Raw genomic sequence first — 27,154 nt, 5'->3', positions numbered from 1 at the left:
ATAAAGTTGCACTGTTGACAATATATAATTCTGATTGCGATTTTTTTCATTTGCTTTGTATTTATACACAGCAATCGGTACTTCAAAGGCAATCAGTTTTCTCTGAAGTTTGAGCAAAACTATTTTATTGGTACATTAAAAAAAAAACAGAAGGATTAGCCGTCTTTCAATTAATTGTAGCTGTTTCTGTTCGCATCTTCAGAGGTCGGTCGACTGTAGTATAGTCCGGTAGCATGACTGCGTGTATCATAGCAAACAGTACTCCGGATAGATGTCAAAGTAAGCGGATTACGATGTAACAATGCACTGTAAAGATGGGGTTGTCAATACAAACAAAGGATTTGTTTATGTAACAGATAGATTTCAGTGCATTGTGTATCCATGTTTGTGGCTTCCTTTCGTGGTCCGTTTGAATGTCTCCACTCCAAATCCATGACTGTATGTACAAATTAAACAGCCAAAAAGGTTGTCGCCAAACAAAGATGGCCAGATGTTATAATTTTTGTCGCCAATAAGGACAAAATCCCAATTTGCGACATTGATGAAGTGCAGGGCAATCCCTTTGTGTTGAACGGCATTTTGTCATTTTACTTTGCTGAAGGACGTTTTGACATTTTCTTATGCTGAAGGGCGTTTTTGTGATATTTTACTTTGTTGAAGTTTATCTTTTTGCCATCATTATTTTGTTGAAGTATGATTATGTCATTTTACTTAAGAGTGTTTTTGTAATTTTACTTTGTTGAAGGAGGTTTCTGACATTTTATTTTCTTGAAGATTTTTTTGTCATATTCTGTATTGTCGAAGAGCGTTTTTGTCATTTTATTTTGTTGAAGGACGTTATTGACATTTTACTATTGTTCTAGGTCGTTGCCTGTTTCTAATATTTTAGGATAAGGCATGTATACTCTAATTGGTAGATTTGTACGAGGAAAAGAAAGTAATATAATCGAAGGATACGGCCAATTTTTATGCGGTCTTACATTCAGTAAATTCAGATGAGAACAATGAATATCTTCATTATGCTATATAACAATCATTACTGAATAAAATATGAATACTTCTCAAAAACCAGGTGCAATAATTATTTATTCTAACTTGTGTCACAGACTTACTCTGTCTTATCCTCTTTTCACCTTCAGTTTTACGTTGACTATGAATGATCAGGAATTGTTTACGCTCCGTAACTGTAAACTCGTGCCATTCTAATTATTAATTGCAAGCACGTCTTGCATAATTAAACTTGAATGGGTCATATTTGTTCTCTAATGTCGGCTCCGGGTGGTCCAATAGGAGGGATGCACCTAACCACATGTGGTACGAGACGACTAATGTATGTATGTATGTATGTATATATATATATATATATATATATATATATATATATATATATATATATATATATATATATATATATATATATATACATATCGTAGCATTTCTTCAATCTGCAGTCTTTCACTAATTGTCGTGCTTGATTTGAGACCAAAGGGATTCAATTTCGAATTCTGCCACTGAATCAGTGCTGCACCATTTGGCAAGATACTTTACTCCTATTTATACGAAAATGAATAAGTTACATGTATTGCTGTGCCGTAAAACACCAAACCAGATCAAGTGATCTTTGCTTTGGAATACGTTTCAGAATCAATCACGTCTACATTTCGAAACATTGAAAATCCGAAAGTCACCTACTGGTATGGCGATATTAAAATTGTGTCAGACATTGCTTTTTGCCAGTAAATCACTCGTCTCTATATGCCGGGGGATGCAACCTTATGAGGCGTAATTTAATAGTTAATGGAAATAAAATCCTGCATGTTTTTAAAAAGTGACATTATGTGTGATGCATCAAACTTTGTAGCCTCCCTGTTTAGACAGCATACAAAAAAGCAAGAGACTCGATAAAAAACATATGACTCTATTTATCCGTTGGGGTAGATTTTATATATATATATATATATATATATATATATATATATATATATATATATATATATATATATATGACGACGTCTGCTAAATAATCAGATACAATTTCGGAACTGTTAAGATATTTTTAAATAATAATTTTTTGGATGCATAGCCAAACTTATCGAAAATTGGAAGTGAAAGAACAGTAATAATTTAAAAGTCGGAAGTTTAAAAACTTCCATATGTTTTCATCAACTTGTGCAAGTGGTGGATACGTGTGGAGCGTCCACAAGTCTGGAATCGTTATATGAAGGCGGTTCTACTGGTCTATAGAGAAGTACTCAACGAAAGCTTAGTGCTCTTTTCCTTTGAATTGTTGTAAGGCAGAACAATTCGAGGCCCTATGATAATCCAACGCAAACTATTCACAGATGATGTGACAAGCGATACATTAAAATCTATTTATCAGTACGTGCTGTACGTTGCGTAAAAAGCTTGTTAGCACTTGTCAGATAGCAAATGAAGAACTTGTAAGGAAGTGGCGAAAGTAAACCGAGTATTACAATAACAGAGCGCTGAATATAAAATTCGTTGTGGGAGACCGTGTGTTAGCGCTCCTTCCAACTAACACCAACAAGCTGTTAGAAAGGTCCCTAGGAGGTTAATGGGGTTAATGGTGGCATGGAGTATAAGACTGTTGAATCTATTACTTGCTAATATGCTTAAGGGCTATTAGTATTGCACAATTAGGTACAGGTGGGTGGAATGATGGTACTCCGATTGTGAAGAAATGGCTAAAAGTTATGGTAATAGTCATGTCCAATTTCTAGTTTAAATACGTTCTTTAACTACATTAGTTTAGGAATATTATCCTGCTACCTCGCGAATCCGGTACAATTAAAATACGAAAATAGTCTTTTTCTGTCTGTCTCGTATAGGCAAAGTGCAATAATTCTCGCCCATTACTTCCCGTTGCTACCGTCAGCGGTCGTTAGTTTTTACCTTCGAAGCTGTCTGGCAACATCGTACAGTTTATCCTCCAACAATACAAGCCATTTTTGTGTTGAACCATCCAACGTTCATTTTGGATCCATTGTGTGGAATAATCATTCTCCTGCAATTTGTATACATTAGTTTTGCAATGTTTGACGACTTTGAGTGATTTGGTTACTTTCAGGGACTTCATTAATTTAAGACCTCGCTATACCACGCTATCGTTGAAGTCATGTAAGGTCATGATGAGTTCGTACGACTTCGACTACCTTCACTTTCTCCGTTCGTAAAAAATATTAGAGTTTTATTATGATGCATTGCTAATTTATGCTTGGTTTCTTCTTATTTTGGGTTGTTTTGGTAGAAGTGTTAACTAGGTATAATGTATATAGGTAAAACATAGTCTATAAAGAATCAACTGCGACAATATTTTTGGTTACTCCAATAGTTTCGCAGGAGTTATATTAACAAGTTAGGACTAAATTACTAATTTAATCATTGTCTTGTCTCCTTGTGTAGTTTCGTTGTGTTGACAACTAAATGCATGAAATACATAGTTTAAGCATTAGTCCATAAGGCATTCATGGGAATAAAAGACGGAATAAGTCGAGGAGACAATGTATATATCCAAAGACAACATAATAAAGTTCGTTGCTAGCAAATCTTACTCATGGGGGAGTCCCCAATTCGGGGCAACCAAGTGGGGGTACATTCCCCAGCACGGGCGAGCATGACATTCGGGCCTGTAGGTCAGGACGCAGGTGGTTTGTACTGGATCATTAGATCCAGTTCATAAAACAACCGCACCGTCACCGGCCTTCCAACCATCACCAGCTATCCAGCTATCATCAGCCGTCCAGCTATCACAGGCCATGCAACTGTCTCAGCCTGGAGACCTTTTCGTTGAACGGTCTCGCCATTTAGCATTTACGTCGATGTTAGAGACTGATCCATCCGTTTAACCATACCGTCGGCAACATAACATTATTATGGCAGAGATTTAATGAGAAATGTATCAGTCAAACCAGGCACTTTGACCTGCTGATAACAATGATAGCGGTCCAACCATCCCAGCATGGAGACTTTTTGATCAGACGGTCCGACCAACTAGAATTTACTGCGATCTTAGTGACAGATCTGTAGTTTAGCCTTACCGTCGGCAACATACCCTTACTAGGACGGAGATTACTGTGAGAAATCTGTACGTTCAGCCAAACCCTGGGAAAGACCGGTACCTGTGATAGCCAGACTGGCTTATATACCTCCAGCATCCAGGCCAATAATACCGCCAGAAAACTTTAGACATTGACCTACCCTTCCCATCGCCAGCAGTAAGCTTACCTGTGGACGGCCGCCTCCTTCGATTTAAGACTCCGTTATCTCCCTATTCCATCAGACCGGGGAGGTGGATGGCGATCCAGCTAATTTCGGTGGGGCTTCGGATTTCTCTCCCCTCTTAACCGACATACCATCAGATCCGGAGAATGATAGAGTCCTAAACTGGAGATACGGTCATTCATCGAACAACAAGCGGGGAAGATTGTACAAAGACCACAATCGCAGGTATTTTTTTTATTAAAGCCTGTTTTCTTAATAGGAATACAAACGGCAAATTGTGGCAGATGGACGACCTGAGTCGCCTCAACCAATTCAAAGCGCCACCGAAATTAGAGATGGAAACGGCGAGAATAATCCGTCTCTCCATTTGACGGGATGGATATGCTTTCAGTCTCAATATAAATGACGCATATTGTCAAGTGCCTATCTACTTCGAGTCACGGGAATTTCTTCATTTTGCTCACTGGTACAGGATTTAGCAGTTTATACTCCTACCCTTGGGTCTCAACATTAGCAATAGAGATTTTGCCATGGTTAATTAATTGCGTCGTCACACTGTTCAAATCGATTTCATATACATCGATCGTGGCTTACCTGAACGTTATACTCTCGAAATATATGTTAAATTCTTCCTCTTCCAAGGCAGATACGATCTTCTCTCAACTTTAGATCATCTAGGCTTGCTAGTGAACTTTGAAAAATTCGACATACGAAAATGTTATATGAGCTAAAATAGGTAATTTAATACTGTACAGGGATAGTATTAGGCTATTGTATTGTAATTATCTTGTTGCATGAGGACTACTCAAGATACATCGAGAATTACACTTTCTATATACATTTGTCATTGCGTACAATGCACGTGGCTAACACCACGATGCCAGGTAATGGAGTAATTGGGGCTGCCATATTGATCTTCTTGCAGTCAACCTGGTCATTTGACTGACAGTCACATGAAACGCATACCTGTAACCCGATGGTTATCAAACTTTCCGTATTGAAAGTACAGTTGTGGTCGATACTGATAATAGCAAAGAGAATTACCAAACATTCCTGAAATACATGCTATAAAATGACTTATTTGCTTGTTTACAGTTTACTTCTTTCATAATTTCTATGTAGTAATCAGCGAAACCTTATATCTTCTATTATCGCCAATCTTTCGTTCTGAATACTCGTCTAAAGATAATGAAAAGTACTTACTATTAGCTACTTATCCAAATAAACTTTATAAGTATGTATAAATGAAAGTATATTAAATTTGATTGCACGTATGAGAACTATTCTAGTTTTGGTATACGTTTTCGCTAGTGTGTGAAAAGGCACTTCCCGCAAAACAAGAGTGCAAATCAAATTAAGAAAATGACAAATTTGAATAAAATTTTAAACTGATCAGGTACAATATATGAACAGTTGAATACTATACAAGATAACACCTCGTTTTGTTCCAGTGGATGACACGATTATCAAAAATCCTGAAGGTTAGCGCAACATGCCTAATGATGATGAATATGACATGTATTCACGTTTATATCTATGTGATTTTCTACGTTGGATTCTACAGTTTGTTGAATAGGCCCTTTATAGGTAAAGAGTCGACACTTATTTGTTAAGTTTGTTATGTACATGTTAATGGTGATTTAGTTACATTTTCTGTTGTTTTTTTTTATAACTAGCTATTTATTATGGTTTTATGCTGACATTTGAGCATTGGATGCATTAATTTGTATCGTTGTACAGTGTAGTCATTCGTAAAAACATGGTGGTCATGAAAACTAGGATAAAAGGAGGCAGTTAAATGTGGCTGGTGGAGTACGTAAACGGTAAACACTAGACCAAAGCCTTATATTTGGTATATTTTGTTTTCAACCCAATATTAGGATACGAAGAAAACTTGTTAGAGATTTAAAATAAAAATTCAATAATTAATAAAGTTTAGAAAACTGAATTACCAGCTTACCATGTACAAAACGACGCATCAGCAGACAATATGAATATTCTAACTCTTTATTTTTGGGGAACATCATATTGTTTGGGACTAACATTATGCCATTATTGTTATTATTACAAAATATATGGAAATTTGATTTGTCTTTTTAATATAAATGCTGTTTATGGCCCAAAACAGGCCTTCGTATCTTTGTTCAGGAACTACTATCAAGGTTGATCAGGAGTGAATAGAATCCATTGTATCTGTAAATAGTATGTCAGAAAAGCATCTCATGTTCAATTTCTCCAAGTTTTATTCAATATCCACTTTTTCTAGCCTCTTCATAGATTATTCATAAGTGTCAGTGGCATTTCATACTCACATATACATACTCCATATCGTTGTACACTGCATCAAAGTCTGTGGACACAACGGTATGAATTGTTTTTATTGTAAGTTATTCTTTCACGCAGTCACTGCTGAATTGTGCATGATACTTAACTGAAAGAAATGGGACATAATTTGTAGCCATATCATAACAGAGTACCATTCCACACCCACCTGTATTATATTGTGCATTAACAATAGCCCTTTAAGTTACCCGATGTTAGCAATACGTTTATCCTAAATACGTATACCGCTGATCCCGGGCAGGGAGCAATTAAGCTGCAAGAGCAATAAATGATAAAGATACCTTTAGCTTATACGAACATAAAATTGCTGAACATGAAGCAAAAATACACAATACCGGTAATCGAAAATGAGTGTCTGGCTTTGGTTTGGAGGATTGGGAGATTTCATGCGTATTTTTTGGAGAGAGATTTTGTTCTCGAAACTGACCACCACCTCCTAAGGTCGCTAACGCTCGGTTAATGCGCTCGGTTGATGCGCTGGGCGCCATCACGTCAACCTTATCGTTTTCGACTTGAAGTAATAATGGGGGTCGAAAACGTAGGCGGAGATTATTTGAACATATCATGATTGGCAAATCCGATATTAATATACCCAGTCTATGTATTGCCAATCAAGAATTGTAAAAAGAAATTCTTTATTCATATTCTATGATTACTCAAAATGTGTCCATTTTCTTATGGGGGAGGTATTGTCACGGAATAAGGCAAGATAATAACTTTGTAATGCCTTAGAACAATTCTGTGTAACTGATTTCGTTGTCGCATGCAGAATTACCTCGAATTGTTTTTATTCATTTCTTCTCATGGTGACGACTGAGTTGCTCGAAGCGAGATGCCCATTTATCATGATGTGCGCATGTACTTTACCCTGGTTCTTGCATGTTGTTTTGTAGTATTTAAAAGAGGCATATTGTTATATACAGACACAGTGATCACCTAGATCTTGTCGGGCAGTGTTAATAATAGACAACGTTCTACAGTAGCCATAGGGGTAAGTAGTAGATTGAATAAGTCAGAGCTGTAATTGTATCATTATTGTAAATGACTCATATGGACATGCAGTTTTTATCCAGCGCTCTTAATGTTAACATTCTTTAAATTACTCATTGTCTGGATATACAAAAATTGTCCGTGACTCACAGTTGAGGGCATTATGGTGACGTAGAAAATTGATGGTAGCATGTATTATATAGATTTTATTGCAATGTTTAGTGTATTTATATATGTTGGATATGATTTAGGAGATATGTCTATTTTATTATTATGTTTATTCAGTGCAATAAGATGACCAGTTAGGTCTACTTTTAGCTGGAAAGGCTGGCAGCATAGCTGATTGAGATGGCAGAGTGGCAGCATATAGTTGACAATGTGGTAGCTTGATCTGCAGTGGGCAGCGTAGCTATAATTAAAAGTTTAACCAGTAGTGCTGCAGCGTAGCTGTTATCTGTAATAACATCAACTTAGGTGGCAGTGAGTCAGCGTAATTTGTAATAGTGGAAATTCTCTGAAGGATATTGATTCCATATTGTGAAAAGAACAGTAAACAGTGATTTCTAATCATAATGACATATGGTTGTACGAAGCGTATGGTTTCATTAAATCATACGGTTGTATGAATCAAATTATCTTCTTTTAATAAGGTTGTATGAACCACACTAATTCCTGTAAAGCATATGGTTGTTTGAATCAGTCTCTTTTTTATTTATCATATAGTATGGCTGTATGAACCATATTCATTTCCTCCAAGCATATGTTAAAAGAGCAATATTCATTGTATACCATAGTTACACGAAGCGTATCTATTATGTTTATATCTTACATACATCGTACTGATTAATTTTGATTTACATATTCAGTGTGGTAGTTTCATATAATTTGACGATTACTTTTTACATATTTACATACTGAATCCTCAGTGTGTGTGGTAAATCCATGTTATGGTCTGTGTTTATTTGTTGTCGTATAGTTTTCATTTCATAAACTCTGTTTCATTCGGATACGTAGAGTTCGGTGTTTTCACTCTATTCAAAATCCTTTCGGTTTCAATCGTGTTAAAATAGACATAATGATTCTTTGTTCATGTGGGAACAGAATGAGTTCAAATTCATTTTTTTTAATTTTCTCGGTCTTACCTGTACGTTACGAACTTTTCTTTGCAAATCACTAAATCTGAATGTATTAACATGTTTGAGACACTTTCTGTTTTCTTATTTCAGCATAATATTTATGCTGAATAGTGATTGCAAAAGTCATCTCTTATGTTATGTTCGTCACAAGATTCCCAGTTTAAAACACACGCAAAGATTAGTTCCAATCGCATCCAAGACAGTAAAAGTGTGTAAATTGTCACTTAAGTGTATGAAAGGACACGTGATTCTAACATTGTTCAACAGCTTGTCTTTTTCAAATATTTCGCATTTATACTGCGGTCAATAGAATGTGTTCAGGTTATCAAAGCAACGCCATTGTTCCCTTGATTATTTAAGTTGCAAAGTAACTCAGGTATATTTTTGAAAATATATTTGTGCTGATTCTGCTGTAGATCACGTATGGAAAGCTTCCCCATCAAGTTGTAATTATCTTGATATGAAAGGCAACTACATTATTAAATAAATCATGCCTTCTCTTAAGAAACCTGTGCTCATTGAATGCCCATATTTTGAAAACCTTTTGCAAGTGCTTTATAGCAGAACAATTCCTTATATATATATATATATATATATATATATATATATTAATTCAATCATTGAACGTAATCTGCTGCCACATCAGAAAAAGACGCAAAAATGTAGGAATTTAAAACTGTCAGAAAAGAAAGATTTTAAATACCCTATTAGTTTAAAGTAAATAAAACCTCCACAAGGACTATTTACAGCTTTCCTCAGTCCTTCACATCAAGTACATTTCATCGTTGTTTGAGTACTGTTATTGTTTGATTTTTTTGATTGACTCGCAATGTTGACCACATATCATACCAGTTAGCTGGATTGGAGCATTTATGGCATGCAACTGGACTGATTGTCAGTGTCTTGTTGCCAAGAGGAGTCGTGTCTTTGTTGTATAATACATGCACGAATCTTCTGTCCCCCACCTCTCTAAAATACGTGCAAGTTAATGTTGAAAATTGGAACGAATGGTTTTGTTTACCATACTACGTATTTCATCATAACTTGGCTCATTTTCAAGCCGCTTTATTTGAATAAATCGATGATGCATATAACATTGATTCTATCGAGTTTTATATCGATCTGAAAATAAAGTGACCAGTGTACTAGACATAAATAATCAAACAAAACAAATCATAAAATATCTAATTTAAGTAAATTGATGTCCCTACCTAAGACTACGGCGCTGGAGCCAGGTGTGATAAACTGATCCATTATAGTACATGTATGCATATAGTTACTGGATTGGGGTCATGTTCTCATATTACTAACTTGGTTTATAAATTTTAAGGTTGATAAGCTAATAATTACCAATATACATTTTATTGTTACACTCACTGCTCCCTTTTCTGGTGACTTAAACATTTGGCAGTTGCAAGTACCTTGTAAAGGTATCGTGTATTGCTGATTGCTATTGCACAGGGTCGCATTCTGTGTAAAGCTTGATTAAAAAAGACAAAATGAGTAGGAATGTCTGATCGATTTGCGGTATATAGTCTGGTCCCGTACAACTATTTGTGCCTTTTGACTTTCGCTAAACCGTATTTAAATTTAATGGAAAGAAAGTGTAACAACACTTTATTGATAACACTGTTCTTGTAGACATATTGGTGTTTTGTCGGTTCTAATTTTGTGTCATGTTTTCACGAGACTTCTTTCACAATAGAACAATAGATAGAAGCATAATACATAATCGGTAAATCAAAGTCGTCAAATCCTTCTTGGAAGGTGGCATATACATCAAAGGTGCATTATATGCATGCATCAGTTTATGTTGGGCTTGCACATATCCTCGCAAATATAGCCCTTGCGATGATGAAAGACATGTACTGCATTGATGAAATATTTCTTAATGCGACTGATCTTTTACTTCGATTTATATATCTATTACAGTTCTATGCAATTAACGTCAAATTAGGCTTGTCATAATGTGTCACTATAACAGGATCTGTGATGATTGCCCAACCGTCCTCTCCTGTTTTGATTACAAGGTATGATATAAATGGGTCGGATAAAATTTATTGAATAATACGAACGTTGCCTTCAGTAGCTATACACCTCATTGCCAACAAGGTGATTTGTCTTCGCAATCAGATAGGATAATTACACACTTTTCGTAAACATTTACAAGCAATTTGTCAGTAGCCGTGTCATGTACTTCTATGGTATCACGTGTAGTGGATTTGTTTGTTTTTATTGAACACGTACACTATGAGTTCATATTGCATTCCATATCGCTACAGACAAACATGTATGATATCATAATACAATGACCAGGGACTGTTATATGGATCAGCCATCCTGGAGTTCAGCTAAGTTATTTAATGTTTGAATCTAAACGTGGATACGTTTTGCAAACATGTAATTTGATAGCACGTGTCTCTTTGCAAGATTACCACCGGGACATCGACGGCATGGTTTCGCTTGTGTGACCTTCTTCCAAACGAGGGGTAATCGGTTGAATGTATGTCCTCAGTACATTGGTGTGTAATCTCAAGAATTTCCTCTATTTATACCAATAAACACACACACACGCATATATATATATATATATATATATATATATATATATATATATATATATATATATATATATATATATATATATATAATATAAAGATAAATTTCATTTCGGCCTAATTACCCATGAAGTCTGAAAGGATGGAAATAAAATCAGGTATGTGGTTTTAAAAAGATGTAGGTACATTTCGTTAATGAAAGTTCTAGTAAACAATGGACAGATTTGTAGCTTTAACCATTTTTTCTGAAGTCGAATGTGACTGCACGTGTTGAGTTCAAAAGGTTTGAAATAGGTGTGGACAGTCGTAGGTTAAACGATTGGTTGAAAAGTAACTTTTAGCCAACCAAAATGGCTGCCACTGTCGAACGTATTACGTGGACAATGTACGTCTGACAACAAGGGAATTAAACATCAGCGACATTAAACGGGATTTAGAACCAAAATGTACAGCGCCGCCCATCCCCTCCCCATAATTAATTTTCTTAATATTTCCAGATATTTCTTGCCGATTACTTCGGACTAAAGTGTCCCAAATAATCGATGAAACAAGATGGAAAGAAAGGACTCAAAAGCGCAAGAAGTCTCATAGCTTGACTTGCGGAATTTTATGTTCAGCCATATACACAAAACCATTCTCACTTTATTTAGAAACACAAATTACTGTATATACATGAAATTATAATTACATACTGGTATCTACATAGCATATTACATGCTGTTACATATGACTATATGAAAGAAATTTATATACAATGAAACTAATATAACGAAACAAGTTATTGAGTTGCAATTCTTTGCAGCCAGGATTCAAATCAGCAAGCAACGGCTCCTATCGTCTATAGTGGTATTTATATCATTTAAACGTACATATTAAGATGTAGCAATGGTGAAAGAAACTATATAATTCTTCAGTTGAGAGGTTCGATTACTATAAGACATTTAGTAATATATATGGCTAAACTTAACTTATCATCGAATCTTTCTTAGAGAATATTTGGCATACTCCTCAAACAATTTAGTCTGTGTTGTCAATGGTTTGAGTTTAGATCATGTCATCATCTTAAAGTAGTAAGCACCAATAATAGTACCATTGTCACATTGCTTATTATTCAACAGGATATACCTGCTCTCCCCCGATCGCACGTAAACACAAAAAACACAACATTCTTAGATACCGTTTCCACAACTAAACTTTCTAGCTTAAACGGAAGCAAATATTGAAGTTAGAAAGGTATAAACGTATTTACTTAGCTATGAGATACACATTCTCTGTCTATCAATCTGTCTGTGTATCTAAAGTTTTCTTTTTTCCACCTTTAAATCTTGTTTGTATAGTTTACATATCATTCAAACATCTAGGAGTCCAGGTTTTTACTTGGCTTTTGTGTTAAGTGTTTGTTTGATGGATGTAAGTTGTTTCATCCCCTAACAAAGAGGATGTTTAGCTTGATATGTCCGAAAACTGAATTGTACTTTGCTGCCGTAATCTCATCGTTTGTTCAAATGAGGATGTTGTAAATATGACATGGGATCTTCGTTTTCAAAATATTGCTCACACCTTGAAATAGTTTGTCTTTACTGGCAAAGAAACGAGTTTGCAACAAATGTGTTGAACCCCAGTACGTAATGCTGTCGTAAGGAAAACAACATATGATCTTACGTCAGATCACGCATTAAGCTGAATCAAAATTATGAATATACATACATACATACATACATACATATATATATATATATATATATATATATATATATATATATATATATATATATATATATATATATATATAAGATTGGTTTGTAGCAATATACTTCGGTGAAATTCGGTAGCACTGAATTTTCAAACGATTGGTATTGATTTGTTGGGGGATCCATATTTGAGCAGTACAATTTGTTTTTATGCTTTTATGTTATTTTTGTTTAAAAGTACTCTCTGGACGAGGTACCAAGCGTATACGAGTGTAACCCGCATAACGTGTTAGTAAGTTTGGACGATCACAGGTGAAGACAAAGACCCTTGAAGACTAAATGTGATTATCAAAATGTATTCTTGGCCACTAAAAATATCTAAAAAGATATCTTCATGCGTCAACCTGACATCTGCAGTAAACCATATTTATAAGAACAACTCGAGAACCTCACAATAACTTCTTTTTAATCATGATTTGTTATAGCTATATTACAACGTGATTATTAAAGTATTAATTAAACTAATATAGAGTCTCATGAACATTCTACATTGCAAGCTGAATTTATAGATAGATTTGATTTGATTTCATTCATTTTAACCAATTTTTTATTAATTTATTTTTTCCATACAATTACGTAAGACACCTAGGATTCAAGAAGCAAAGTCTGACTTTTGAAATACGGGTAGATACGGTTAATTGCATATCAGATTCTGTTTTTGATAGACCACTCGATGCAAATATCAAAATACACAGTAGTTTTTATTTTCAATATACTGTTTGACACTTGATACTACAAATATGAACTAATGGATTCATAAAGATGTACTTTGACACACAACCTAAGCCAAAATTCCCCGTTCGCGCAATAGACGTGTGTTATGTAAATTCAGATAATGACACTCTATTCAGTCCAAAGGTACATTAAGGTATGACTAAAATATAATTGAAAGGCGTTTTCAGCCTGGTGGGGGCCCCGAGTGGCCGAGTGGTCTAAAGCGCTGTCCATTACGGATCACTGCCATCTCACCTCTGTCTGCGTGGGTTCGAGTCTAGGATTCAGCCAATGTGGGTATGTGAGAAAGCTTGCCAGTAGCTTCTCGTGGGTCGGTGGTTCTTTCCGGGGTTTTCCCGGGTTCTTCCGCCGCCATTAATACTGGCCGCCATGTATAGCCTATCGTGTGCTGAAAAATGGCGTTAAACCCTACAACAACAACAACAACAATCAGCCTTGTGATTGCGTTCTTGCGTTATTGCCCTTAACTCAAAATCTTCTCAAGCAAAGTACTATGGTCCTAACACAGTTGAAGAAAAAGTGATTTAAATTATATCGTTAAGGCGAATACGAAAGCAACTTGCCATAAAAGGATAAAGATATTCATGTTAATTATGCAGTCAATTAGTTGTACCTGCCTACACAGCAAGGATTTAAGCGATAGAATGAAATCGGAATGTAGTGTCTTTGGAGTAAACAATCTTCGGAATTCAGAAATTATGAATAACTTGGATCAGAAACGTTCACATCTGCAACCACAAGAAAAGAGTAAACTAAAACAGCTACTACTTGAATATGAGTACTTGTTTCCAAATGTCCCAAATAAAATCTTCAATGAAGCTGAAATTGTAGATTTCACACTTATGAAACAGCATACAAGATGAACCCTCTCAAACAGGAATGTTTGTTAGATACTGATTTCGTAGAAACGTGTAAAAGTGACTTTTTGAACTATTTGGGATCTAATTCGCATTACTTTCAGTTCTCTATAAATTTCCACTTTGTATTCTAGGGAATAAATTATTTGTTGAATCAAAAATACGTTTTTGTTTTCGCTCTTTTCTATTGCTTAGTTTAAGATCATAGAGTCGTAATAATTTCTCTCTCTAGAATCCAAAGTGAAAATTTCAGAGATCCTAAACAGTTTTGATAATTAAATCCAGTCCTATTACATGTCCAGAAATATAGAAATATAGAATGTTACGAACTTTAGATTGTTCCGAATGAATCCCAATAGCCTTGAATGTTTTGATGTACCACAATAATGCATCCAAAATGTCTTTGGATGAGTTCACAATAACACTGGACAACAAATTTTTACAAAAGTCATGTTACTGAAATAAAATTAGTCAATTCTTATCAATTTTTATGTGCTGAACACGAATATGACAGTCAAATTGCAAAATTGGCTCTAGTTTTTTTGTAATCTGCAAGAAATTAATGTTTACATAACGAAATGCATTCCAATAGTAAAAGGTCAACTGTAATAGCCTACCTATAAAAGATCAAGTCATTGACTACATCTTAGATTTCTTCGCCTGTCTCTTGTACAGCTGTTCGGGAGCATCTCTGAGGAGTGTCCAGCAGTAGTCAGCCAGCATTGTAGTGGACCATTTTCCCTGGTATCTTTGTTCCATTGTTGCGATATCTTGATGAAAACGTTCGCCGTGTTCATCACTAACAATACCACAGTTGCTAGGAAAGAAATCCAAATGGGAATGAAGGAAGTGAATCTTTAGAGACATATTGCAGCCAAGTTTCTTATACTTCATCAACATGTCTTCTACTAGTTCCTTATAGTTTTCTGCCCTAACATTTCCGAGGAAGTTTGTAGAAACTAGGCGAAAAGCATTCCATGCTTGTTTCGCGTCACCTTCCAGCAAGTTGTTGAACCGGTCATCTTTGAAAAGCTCTCGAATCTGAGGACCCACAAAAACTCCCTCTTTAATCTTTGCTTCGCTGAGTCGAGGGAATTTTTCATGCAGGTATCGGAATGCTGGCAAAGTCCGGTCAATGGCTTTCACGAAGTTCTTCATCAAACCTAGTTTGATGTGAAGGGGTGGTAGCAAGATTTTCTGAGCCTCAACCAGAGCTGGGTGTTGGATATTCTTCTCTCCAATGGCTACATTCTGCCTGTGAGTCCATTCCTTCCTCATGTAGTGCATTTCCCTTGCTCGGCTATCCCACTCGCATAAGAAACACATGTATTTTGTATATCCTTGCTGCAGTCCCATTAAAAGGGCAACTACCTTCAAATCACCACAGAGGTGCCAGCTGTACTTGTTATACTCAATGGAATTCAGTAGCTGCCTTAAGTTATCGTATGTCTCTTTCATGTGGACAGCATACGCTACTGGAATAGATGGAAGAATGTTTCCATTGTGCAAAAGCACAGCCTTGAGACTCAGTTTCGAAGAGTCCACAAATAGTCTCCATTCTTGTGGGTCATGAGTGATTTTTAAAGCATTCATGAGGCCCTCAATATCGGAACAGAATATCAGATTACTTTCCTTTCTGAAGAAAGGCTCCAATTGCTGGTGGCGCTTTCGATATGCAGTAATTGTGACATCTTCTTCTAGAAGATTCCATTGTTGGAGTCTTGATCCTAGCAATTCTGCCTTGTTCTTTGATAAGTCCAAATCACGAATCAGGTCATTTAGTTCTTCCTGTGTTATTCTGTGTGGGGTTGATGATGCACCACAGTGAAAATCTGGATCACTGCATGCTGATGGACCAGGAGAAGAACAGGTCGACTCACCTTTGTCTTCGTCAGATGAATCAAGAGAATATTCTGCTGGAAGTTCTGGAATAGGAAGTCCCTCACCCTGTGGAACTGGTCTCAATGCAGACGGAATGTTTGGGTAGACTATTCTCGACTTCTTTCGCTTCGTTATTCCGCCGGAAAGAGGAGGAACCAAACAGAAGTAACAGTCATTTAGGTGGTTGCTTGGCTCTCTCCACACCATTGGGACTGCAAACGGCATTGATGACCTTTTGCAATTCAACCACTGTGAAAGCTGTGTTGTACATGTAGCACAGCATATATGCGGAGCCCAAGGCTTGTCTTGGTCACCAACCTTGCATCCGAAGTAAAGATGATATGCCTTCTTCACTTGAGAATTGATACTTTTCTTCTGGTTGGCAAATGTCACTTCCCCACAAATATAGCAAAAATTGTCCGCGGTATTAACACACTTTCGAGGCATTACTGTTCTTTATTGTACGTAAATGGATAAAATAATAAGTTTTATGTAACAGTAGCTTGAACTGTCTCGCACAACGTCTAAAATATTTTAAATGCTGAACCTATCTGATTGGGCTTTATATAGTACACTGCTTACGTCAGCTTCAGCAGCCGCCGGGCATTAGTATAATAGGCCTACACATGTATAGTACACTGCTGACGTCAACTTACTTCAGCAGCCGCATGGCATTAGTATTGCATTGCATCAGAAAATGATGCAATCAACTGTGGATGATGTGAGCATGATGGTATTATGCAATGTTACATCATTATTCCGGATGTTGCTGCAGTCCTACTGGAGAAATTTACACAGTGAAACATAGAAAATGAGGTATATGAATATCTTCAAAACGAGAGCCAATACAAATTTTTCACGGTTATATTCGTGTTCGGCACACCAAAATACTACAGATTAGGGCCTTTTCAAGTCAGTAATGATTTCACTGTTGACCAGTGTAATAAAAAGATGTGTGTTAGTCCAAAACTCATTGAGTACTTTGTAATTCCTCTAGATATATATCTGAACATAAATGTTACGGATTCTCACAGACTGATCTTTAAACAGGCATACAATATTTATTTACAAGATCTCTATTTATGCACATTTTTTCTAGACCTATAAGGTAAAAGAATGAAGATTTCTAATGAAAAGAAACATGAAAATTCAACGTGTATCGTCGCCATACTGACTTATCAGAGGCTTTACATCAAGTACATTTCACAAATATTTGGATTTACTTCAAATGCTGCAGAGGGATTTTTGGCCAATAGATCCAAATATAAGTATAATCGGGTGTGTTGGGGATGGAATGGTGTTTTCTGCAGTGCCAAATTTTCTATGTATAAAGGAGAACGTGAACAAAAGTTGGTATTAAATTACAATCTAGATATATTGGTATAACCAACTTTGTGCGACTTACCAAAATGTTTTATTTATATAATAATAAAAGAGAAAAACAAACAACAGTTGCTACTTTTCTAATTAATTTATAGTAACGGCAGCTACCTCTTTGACCAATTGCTAATGCAAATTTATAATTCATCTGCGCATATCCAGAAGTTTTAATACTTGTACATTTCGGACAAACACAGATCTAGTGGATGTTAAACTACAGAAAAAGGAACTAGCTTAGCAAATGAAAATTCATCTGAATATATGTAAAGAGTGCCTATTATTATCACACTTTGCATGGAAATAAAACAAAGCCCTAATAGACTTACAAAGTCATAGAAAACAGGTTAATAAAGTAAAAAAATGATGTTGTTATTTTCTACTTTTAGTTCTGGTGTTACTTCATTGAAAATGGAAATGTTTTGAATGGTCTGAATTCGTTACGCTTGCTTAAGCAATAGAGATAAGATCGTTCAGAGTTTAGCTTGATAAATAAAACTGAGATGTGAATTTGACCTATCTGACAAAATTAAGTCTGCTACCATCTTCCCTCACTCAGTTCCCATAAAATGCAAATATATGACATCAGGCTCTGGACTAACGCTTGATTTGTAGCTTCATTGCACGTTCAGGTGCTATAAGTAGCAAATATGTTGGTTGGTTGTTAATTGCACTATTAAGCTAGTGGAACACGAACAAACTGATTCCCATGTTAGTCAAATGATAAAAGTAAATGGTACAATTCAAAATATTTCTTAGTGATGTACTGTGATCTAAATATTAAGACTATTCCAAGGTTGATGTAAACAAACGGATACGTCAGCACTGTAAAGAGGTTAAAATCAACAATCAACATTTCCAAACATTTTCTCTAATTCTTATCAACGGAAGCTTTTGTGGCATGCGCGCCATCCCAATACAGAACTTATTATTTAATTTTTTTAAAATATATAAATATTACTTTTTTGTTGAAATATTTAGTAATTTTATCCCGTTAGGGTGAGATTGGGTAATTAGCTTTATATATCTCTCACTAGATATATGTCTGTTAGATTTTAATTTTTCCTTGAAATTCAAAAAGCACATCAGATCACTGTCACATACGAGTTACTCCATTCCTATATGCACGACAGGTTTTTTAAGATATCTACTGTACATGAGGTCAATAATATGCTTTTCTATACCTCTGTGTTAATCACTAGTTTCTGAACTCTCGTATCGATATACGACCAAGTTCTTACTCCGTCAGTCTCATAAAAGTATCCCATACCATCTTGTTAATCACTAGTTTCTGAACTCTCGTATCGATATACGACCAAGTTCTTACTCCGTCAGTCTCATAAAAGTATCCCATACCATCTTGTTAATCACTAGTTTCTGAACTCTCGTATCGATATACGACCAAGTTCTTACTCCGCCAGTCTCATAAAGGTATCCCATACCATCTTGTGTTTCAAAGCATGTGTTGGAACAATTGATAATATAAGCGTTGATGGTATTAAAACACAAATAATACATTTTCTTACACCTCATCACAATACGTTCACGATTGCTCCATTCAGTCTAATTAGAATGAAGGTAAACTACATGATGAGACTTGTGGGGAACAAACTTAGCTCTGACAGTGAAATGTAAGAGCCAGCTATTCTTCACCTTACGATTCTTTAATCTTGACCCGTTGTTACATGACAATTGGATTTTGCAATGGGAATTAAAAATTTAGTTGACTCATCATGTTTGATTAAGAAGCTTAATATTTGGACGGAATGATTACACGTAAGGCAGGTTTTAAAGACGAAACAAAATTTGGTATAAAAAAATTGTTCAGATTTTATACTTGAAAGAATGCTGATTCTACAAACATTTCAGCAGAGGTTTTTATATAAAGTCGGGGAATGAAGTCAAGAGAAATAAAATGATTGTATTAATTAAGTTTGCGGAAAGTTTAACATAATTTGCATTTATTTAGAAATTGGGCATATAATATTAGTCCTTCACTGCTATCAATATTCTTATTTTAATCATTATGTCTTTACTCTGAGACCCTGTTAGCCTAACCGTAATTAAAAAATAACTTTCACTGGTATGTATGTTACTTGTCAGGACTTGTTCCAAGTGCAGTTGGAACTGATTTAACCCCAACTGCTACGCGACCCTGTTAAAGACAATAGCTTCACCAGTTGCAAAGGTTTCTACAAAAGGTTTCTTAAACACTCGTGGGAATAAAAAAAGGAAAATTTGTACACTCTCAGCGAAAGGAGACAGAATATGTTAAACCATCAATTAGATTATGGGTTTCAAATAGCACACGAAACGAAACGTCTTTTTCGTAACTATAAGGAACAATGCATCGATCGATTGAAAAAACAGAACAAGATATATACATAAGGGCAGGTAGAGAAGAGGAGGAAGAGATGCAGATAGACAGAAATGACTTATACAACATGAAGAAGCAACTGAATAACAAGAAGCTCGCTGTATACCTTAAACTGTACAGCATCACCATATAGCACAACAAACAGCAAATCATGTTCACACTAAAACATATGAAACTAAAATTATAAGAAAGGCAGAAAAGATTGCTAGAACTGGATGTGAAAGAAAATACATTGAAACTGTGTATGAACACAAAAGAATTTGCATTTAGAGATAAACAACAACAACGAAAACAAACAAATGCCAAAAATATTGCAATAAATCCCCAAGCTAGGAAGCTTTTGTAAAATGTGCTCCATGTGTTGTTTTGGTCCATATCTGTATGCCCTTTGGGTTATGGATTAAGCTGGGAACAGTAGGTCCGTTCCATTTTTGGAATGTTAGAAATATATTACTTACCTACTTGAAAATGAAGAAACTCTCGGCCTTCAAACAATCTAATCAATGAATGGAGTTTACCATGTTTAAACGATCGAATCAACAAAGAAGTTTGTAGCTGGGCTTAAGTAATAAACGTATTACAGTCTATGAAAACGGCTAAAGCTGAAGTAATGTTAGATCTATATTTTCCGGAAATATATTTTAATGCACTCTGAACAGATCAAGTTTAAACTGGGTATAACCAGCACTGTCTAGTCAGTTAAACAAGTTTTGACATGACATGACATACAATCTAAGCCAAACTTCCTAGTAAACAATATAGCAAGAAGTAAACTACTGACGGGATACATTGGCTACTCTGTTCTTCCTTGTGAATGTAAACAAATACCACTGGAAAACCAAAAGCTTATTAGAAGAAGTAGGTTTTGCGAGGCTCTGAGCAGCAATCATTCAACAAATCTGCTGAGCTAACAAACGGAAAATGTTAACAATAGGACCATCCTCTGATATATGCCTGCGTAATCATTTCTTTATGACTAAATGCAGATGGAGTGGATTTAGTTCTTGCCATAAGAGCTTAGGATTGCGTTGATTCTTGGTACTTATTATGGTCATAATCGGGAGATAAATAACTCTCCATTACCTACATATATTTAAGCTTTTGTCCTTTCTGACTTGTAGCATGATATAAATCACCGAATATTGTGAACCCGAATATTCATTCCATAATTGATTGATTGCTTTGAAATTTGGTACATATACACATTTAATTGTTATCATTTCAAATTGCACATATTGAGAGTTATTACCCGTAAAACATGTTTACAACTGATGTAACTCGTTTCCGTGCTTTCGTAAGTAAACTGAAACATCTAATTAGCACAAATCTTAATGCAAGATAAAATGTTTCCTTATTTGCATCACATATTAAAGTTTTCAAAGAGCCATTCATGAGCATTAATTGAATATATTGACGCTTTAGAGCTGGGATGGGGAGCGCCTTTATCCCTCTCTCTCTGTCTCTCTCTGTATATATATATATATATATATATATATATATATATATATATATATATATATATATATATATCCACGCTGACCTTTATGGGACCCACTCAGAACTTGTGACTATCAAAAGTTGTTCGTAGATATGACAAATTGTTGGCTGGCGTCAGCGTATCGGTTGAGGTGGGAAGCAAATAACTAAATTGGCTAATCAGTAGATAAAACCTACCGGCATTTGCCCGCTTCGCGGAAGCGCTCGCGAACGGATTCGTCTTCGTCATCTAAAGAGATAAAGTGAAGGTAATTCATTAGAAGCGCAGCATGAGCTATCGGCAACGACAATAAATGCGTACGTAACATAATGGACAATAAATAACTAAATAAAATATAAATTAGGATATCTGTTGGACGAATTACTAAAATTCAATTTTTTAATAGTAGTATAGGGGGCCACTATAGCCTCAATGGGAATTAGCATTACAGAACCCCCCTGGGCCACTATAGCCTCAATGGAAATTTAACATGGAGAAAAACCCTGGGCCACTAAAGCCTCAAGGGAAATTTAACATGGAGAAAAGTCTTGGGCCACTCTAGCCTCAAGGGGATTGAACATGGGGAAAAAAGCATGGGCAACTCTAGCGACAAGGGAAATTGAACATGGGGAATTGTAACAGGGTCCAGACCTGATGGGTCTATGGAAAGGGAACAGGGGAGAGGGACATAACACACACACACACACACACACACACACACACACACACAACGTACGCGCGAAGACACACACACACACATATAAAATAATAATTCGGGGGTAGGCAATTGAAGGTCATTCTCTTTTCGAGAAATAGGAGTGGCCCTGAAAAGGGCCTTTGTGTTTCTTCTTGATCTTCTATTTCCTCCACTTCTTCCACCAAGATCTCACTTTTTCCATTATTCCTTTCTTCTTCTTCTTCTTCTTCTTCTTCTTCTTCTTCTTCTTCTTCTCCTCCTCTGTTATCCAGTCAGGATGACCCATGGCTCTGAACTTTTCCTGGACTTTGATCCAATTGTTGTTTAGCCGCTCAAACTCTGCCTCTTTCTTTTTGTTTTCCTGATCTTTTCTTTCTTTATTCCATCTCTCTTTAATCTTCTTGACCTCTACCTCCATCACTTTTCTCATCAACTCCTCTCCTTTCTTCAGTCTGTCCAGACCTCTCTCCACAAAAGAGCACTCTGTCCCATGTGACATATTTTCAAGAAAGCACCTGACTTTGCTTGCATTGTCAAGTGCTTCCTTTAGGCTTCCCTCTCTGACATAGGTGAGATTTATCATAACTCTCAATCTCTTTTCCTCCTCTTCTATCATTCCTGTTATCACTTCTTTTGCTACGTTTAGGCATTTAGCGTAGTACAGGTACTCTGCTATCTTCCATTCTTTTTCTAGTCTCTCCACTACATAGATACCATCCATTATCCAATAGTATATATGTACCAAGTTGTTAAACAACTGACTTGCAACCACCATCTTCGTTTTTATTATTCCGTAGAATGGTTCGAACATCAAACTCTGTGGGTTCTTATACTGAAAGCGCGGACGTGATGGAAAACATCCCCCAAGACTTAAAATTGATATTACCTAGATCATCACTTAAAACGCGAAGCCGTGAAGGAAAACATCCCCTACATTTCTCATTTCATATAATATACTATCCACATAAGTTAAATCAGCAATAAACTAACCCCAAATCTACTATCCACACACACACACACACACACACACACACACACACACACGCAAAGCAATAAAATTAAACCCAAATTTACTATCCCCACAAACGTACTTGAGCGCTTACAAACAAACACACACACACACACACACACACACACACACACACACACACACACACACACACACACACACAAAGAGTCAGTGTTTATATACACACTACTCTACCTACACACATTGGCAAATCGATGGTTATTTCTTTTCTAGAGTATTGTGTAGCCCTGAAAAGGGCTGTTTGTTTTAGAACTTCAGATACACCTATCTAATGCTGGCACCTTCCTGGTCTGGCACCACACACACATCTTCGACTCCAGTCTCTTTTTACTTTTTGTCTTGAGAGTGCAGAGGCGGGATGATTCGCTTCAGCACCCCAATCCTCTGTCTCTGGTATCTTGTAAGTCATCCTCTCTCCTATTTTCTTTTCCTCCTCTTCCCTCTCTCTTCTCTCCTCCTCTTCCTTCTTTATTCTTGCTTCTTCTACGATAGCCTCCGCGGACAGTTCATTTACTATGCGCCTGGCATATTCCAGGTGCATCTGGAGTTCTAGCAGTTTCACAATCCTTGTATTCATTGTCTTGCTGTTAACAGGTCGACGATGGGTAGCCCAACTGACGATTAGTTTTTAAGTTATACTACAAGCGCGGACGTGAAGGAAAACATCCCCTAAGACACAAAATTGATATTACCTAGATCATAACCCAACAACGCGCGGACCTAAAAGAAACACTCACTCACTTTTTTATACTACCCACCACTATTCAAAAAATGTTAATTAATCACTTCAATATACTATCCGCATACTCAAAGCAATCTAACCCTAAATCTACTCTCCCCATACGTCAAGCAGCAAAAAAAAACAAAAAAAAAAAACCAAACAAAACTTGATCTTAATATACTATCCACACCAACGTACTTGAGCACTTACAAGCACACAATCATATACACAAACACAAACACTCACACTATAAAAGAGTCAGTGTTTATATACACACTACACTACCTACACATATTGGCAATTGGATTGTTATTTCTTTTCTAGAGTATTGGGTAGCCCTGAAAAGGGCTGTTTTTTTTGTTTGCTATGGCAATCTTTTAGTTTCTAAGAATGCTACGTCCTCTCAGGATGGACTTTCTGGCGATAGGTCTGCTTCTTCGGAAAGAGAAGAAGAACTCTTTGGTGTCGATACGACAATCGACAAAGCCTTTGTCAGGTTCAGGTTGCTGCTGCTGCTGTTGCTGCTGTCTCTGAAGTCTGTACTTCTCTGTCCATTCTTCTTTCTCCCTGTTCACTTCTTCTCTGAAGAGCTCTTCGATCAGGTCTTCAGTGACTTTTAGCATTCCCACGTTCTCTATTTCTTCTGGCTTCGGTATCAGACTGTGTCTGACCCTATGCAAATTCACGTAGGTTTCGTTTAGCTTAGCTAGTTTGGAGCACATCTTCGTAGGAGGATGAGTCAACAATGGATGGTTAGACTGGAGGCTACCCCGGTTCTTAAAGTCAAAGCGCGGACGTGAAGGAAAACATCCCTCTACGGTTTCGATTCGCAACGTTTAATGAATGTCATGAGAAAGATAGAGAGAAGTCAAAGTGCATGAATCAACATTCTTATAGTCAAACAAAAGACAAAGGCAATTTTTTTCAAAACACAACATTTTTTATTCAAAATCACTTAACACTAACCAACAACTCTAACATTTTTTAACAATAATCCAACAATATAACATCAAACATTTTTTTCAAATGACAAACATTTTTTTCAATTTACACTCTACTTTAAACAGGGTTGGCAACGTTGTGAATGAAATTGTGATTTCCACTGTTGCAAGTCATTGAGTCATGGATGGACACTACGTTTCCTAGCTGAAGACAACAAAATAAGCATACTAGTCACAAAATCAACGATTTACTTTCTCATCGTTTCTAGAAAAACCATGATCAAAATAAGTCACTAAATGTTCTTTTGCTGATAATAAGTGATCAATTTCGATCTCAACTTTCTCTTTGAATTTGTCAAAGAGGGCTTTGATGTAATGGATTTCTTGAGTCGTTAATGGAGGACAGAAATGTTCACGCAAGTCTTTATACCACCAACGTAACACGTCTTTTTTAAACAGACTCCAAGCTTCGTCCAGATATTCTTTGAATTTTTTCTTCTTGACTGATGTTTTGACATTCATGGTAATCATGCTTCATCCATATCGTGACTGTGTCTGCCAGGTATGTAGCATAGTAGGAGACCAATTGCTGTTCTTGTTCTGGACATCTCGACTTGATCATGATGTCCTTTTCGTCTTTGTCTTGGGATTCTCCTTCCACGGTCTCCTCACATTTCATGTCTAAAGTTTCTCCACTAGGCAAAGAGGGATAACAGTCTTCCATGGCTTCTAATAGTCTAGAATGACTTCTCTCAAACTGTTGATTTCTATGGTATTGTCGAATTCTGCATTCAGGAGGACGTTCACTGTGTGATCTGGAGGTGGATTTGCAAACTGAAGTTCCACACGAATCTGGCCCGATTTTATAGGGTGGAAATGTCCCTCGTCGCTGCCTTGGTCTGGAGCGAAATCAAAACCCCACAAAGCACAGCCTCCTGCATAATCGTCGTACGAAATACCATGACTGGTGTTGGTTCCTAACTGTCCCGTGGCTTCGTACAGGGACAAGTACGATCTCAAATAATTCTTTGCGACACCAAAGTTGGGCTCAAAGGGTCGGGTACACAAGGTCTTGCCGTCGCGACTGACTTCAATCTTGGACACATTGTAATGTTGAAACTCAAAAGGATTTTGATCGTGGGTTCCGTTGAAGGCTGAATTCCTGACGATACCAACAATCGAACGCTTTGGTAACTGTCCTTGGAACAGATGATCTTCGATCATAGATCGCTGTCCAGCGGGAATGGTGAACGTTTTCACTTCTACGCGTCGTATCGGATACTTGGCGGTCGTTCTGCTCAACATCTGACTGACGTCGTTTCCCACTTTAGGTAACACTTCCACACGACGCACGTAAAGTCGGGCTTCTTGAATGATAGTTTTGTATTCGTTGGCATGGGCCATCAAATGGAAAGCGGCACTGCTACGATTCAGTCTCAGACGGATATCCACCCCGTTCAGCAAATACTTTTCTTGTAACCACATGTCCAAATGCAAACGATCCATCAGTTCTAAACTTCGCCCTTGCAGAATTTTCTTACGACGGTCGTTAAACCCCACATTGTGAGGATTGTCATCTTCTGTCAGGACTGTGTCGCTATACGTGCCTACACCTGCCGTGTCAGGTTTCCATACCACGCAAGCATCCAGATGAGTATTCTTGGCTTCTTTTCCGTACGTCAAGAGATTTTCCAAGTAGGCACGATATGGGTAAGTATCCATGCTGCTGCTGACCAGTTTGTTATTCAAGTACAAGTCCACTTCGCTGAACAACGAATGCATGAAATTGTTGACAGGAGCTACTCTAGCATCGCCTCCTGGATTGGTGTTGTCCGTTTTGATCACTTTCACTTTCAAATACAGGTAACTGCTATTCAGATCGATGTAATATTCGGGTTGTCCTTTGATTTCAAACACGATGGGAGCGGAATCCGTCAAAGAGGAGACGGGATGAAGTTCCACCCATTGGGATTCTTGCATCGTCATCATGGTAGGGGGCATGGCAAAGAAATCCAGTTCCGACTTGGAACAAGCGCAAGAC

The 27,154-nt window shown here is 36.7% G+C and overlaps 1 protein-coding gene across 2 annotated transcripts in view; it reads right to left on the bottom strand.

Moving 5' to 3' along the window:
* LOC149801269 (tryptophan 5-hydroxylase 1-like) overlaps positions 1-20,856 on the bottom strand; it is an 80,939-nt gene extending 60,083 nt beyond the window's left edge. The window contains exon 1 of one of the 2 annotated variants that reach the window (XM_089954286.1): positions 20,706-20,856. The gene's annotated coding sequence lies outside the window, so the exon portion shown is untranslated. The remainder of the gene's footprint in view (positions 1-20,705) is intronic. The other variant, XM_089954285.1, reaches the window with a different exon arrangement.
* Positions 20,857-27,154: the final 6,298 nt, after the last annotated feature.

This window comes from Sinohyriopsis cumingii, chromosome 4 (assembly GCF_028554795.1).
Source record: "Sinohyriopsis cumingii isolate HCF-2022 chromosome 4, ASM2855479v2, whole genome shotgun sequence".
In the NCBI taxonomy this organism is placed as follows: domain Eukaryota; kingdom Metazoa; phylum Mollusca; class Bivalvia; order Unionida; family Unionidae; genus Sinohyriopsis; species Sinohyriopsis cumingii.
This window is presented reverse-complemented; position numbering and strand designations above follow the sequence as displayed.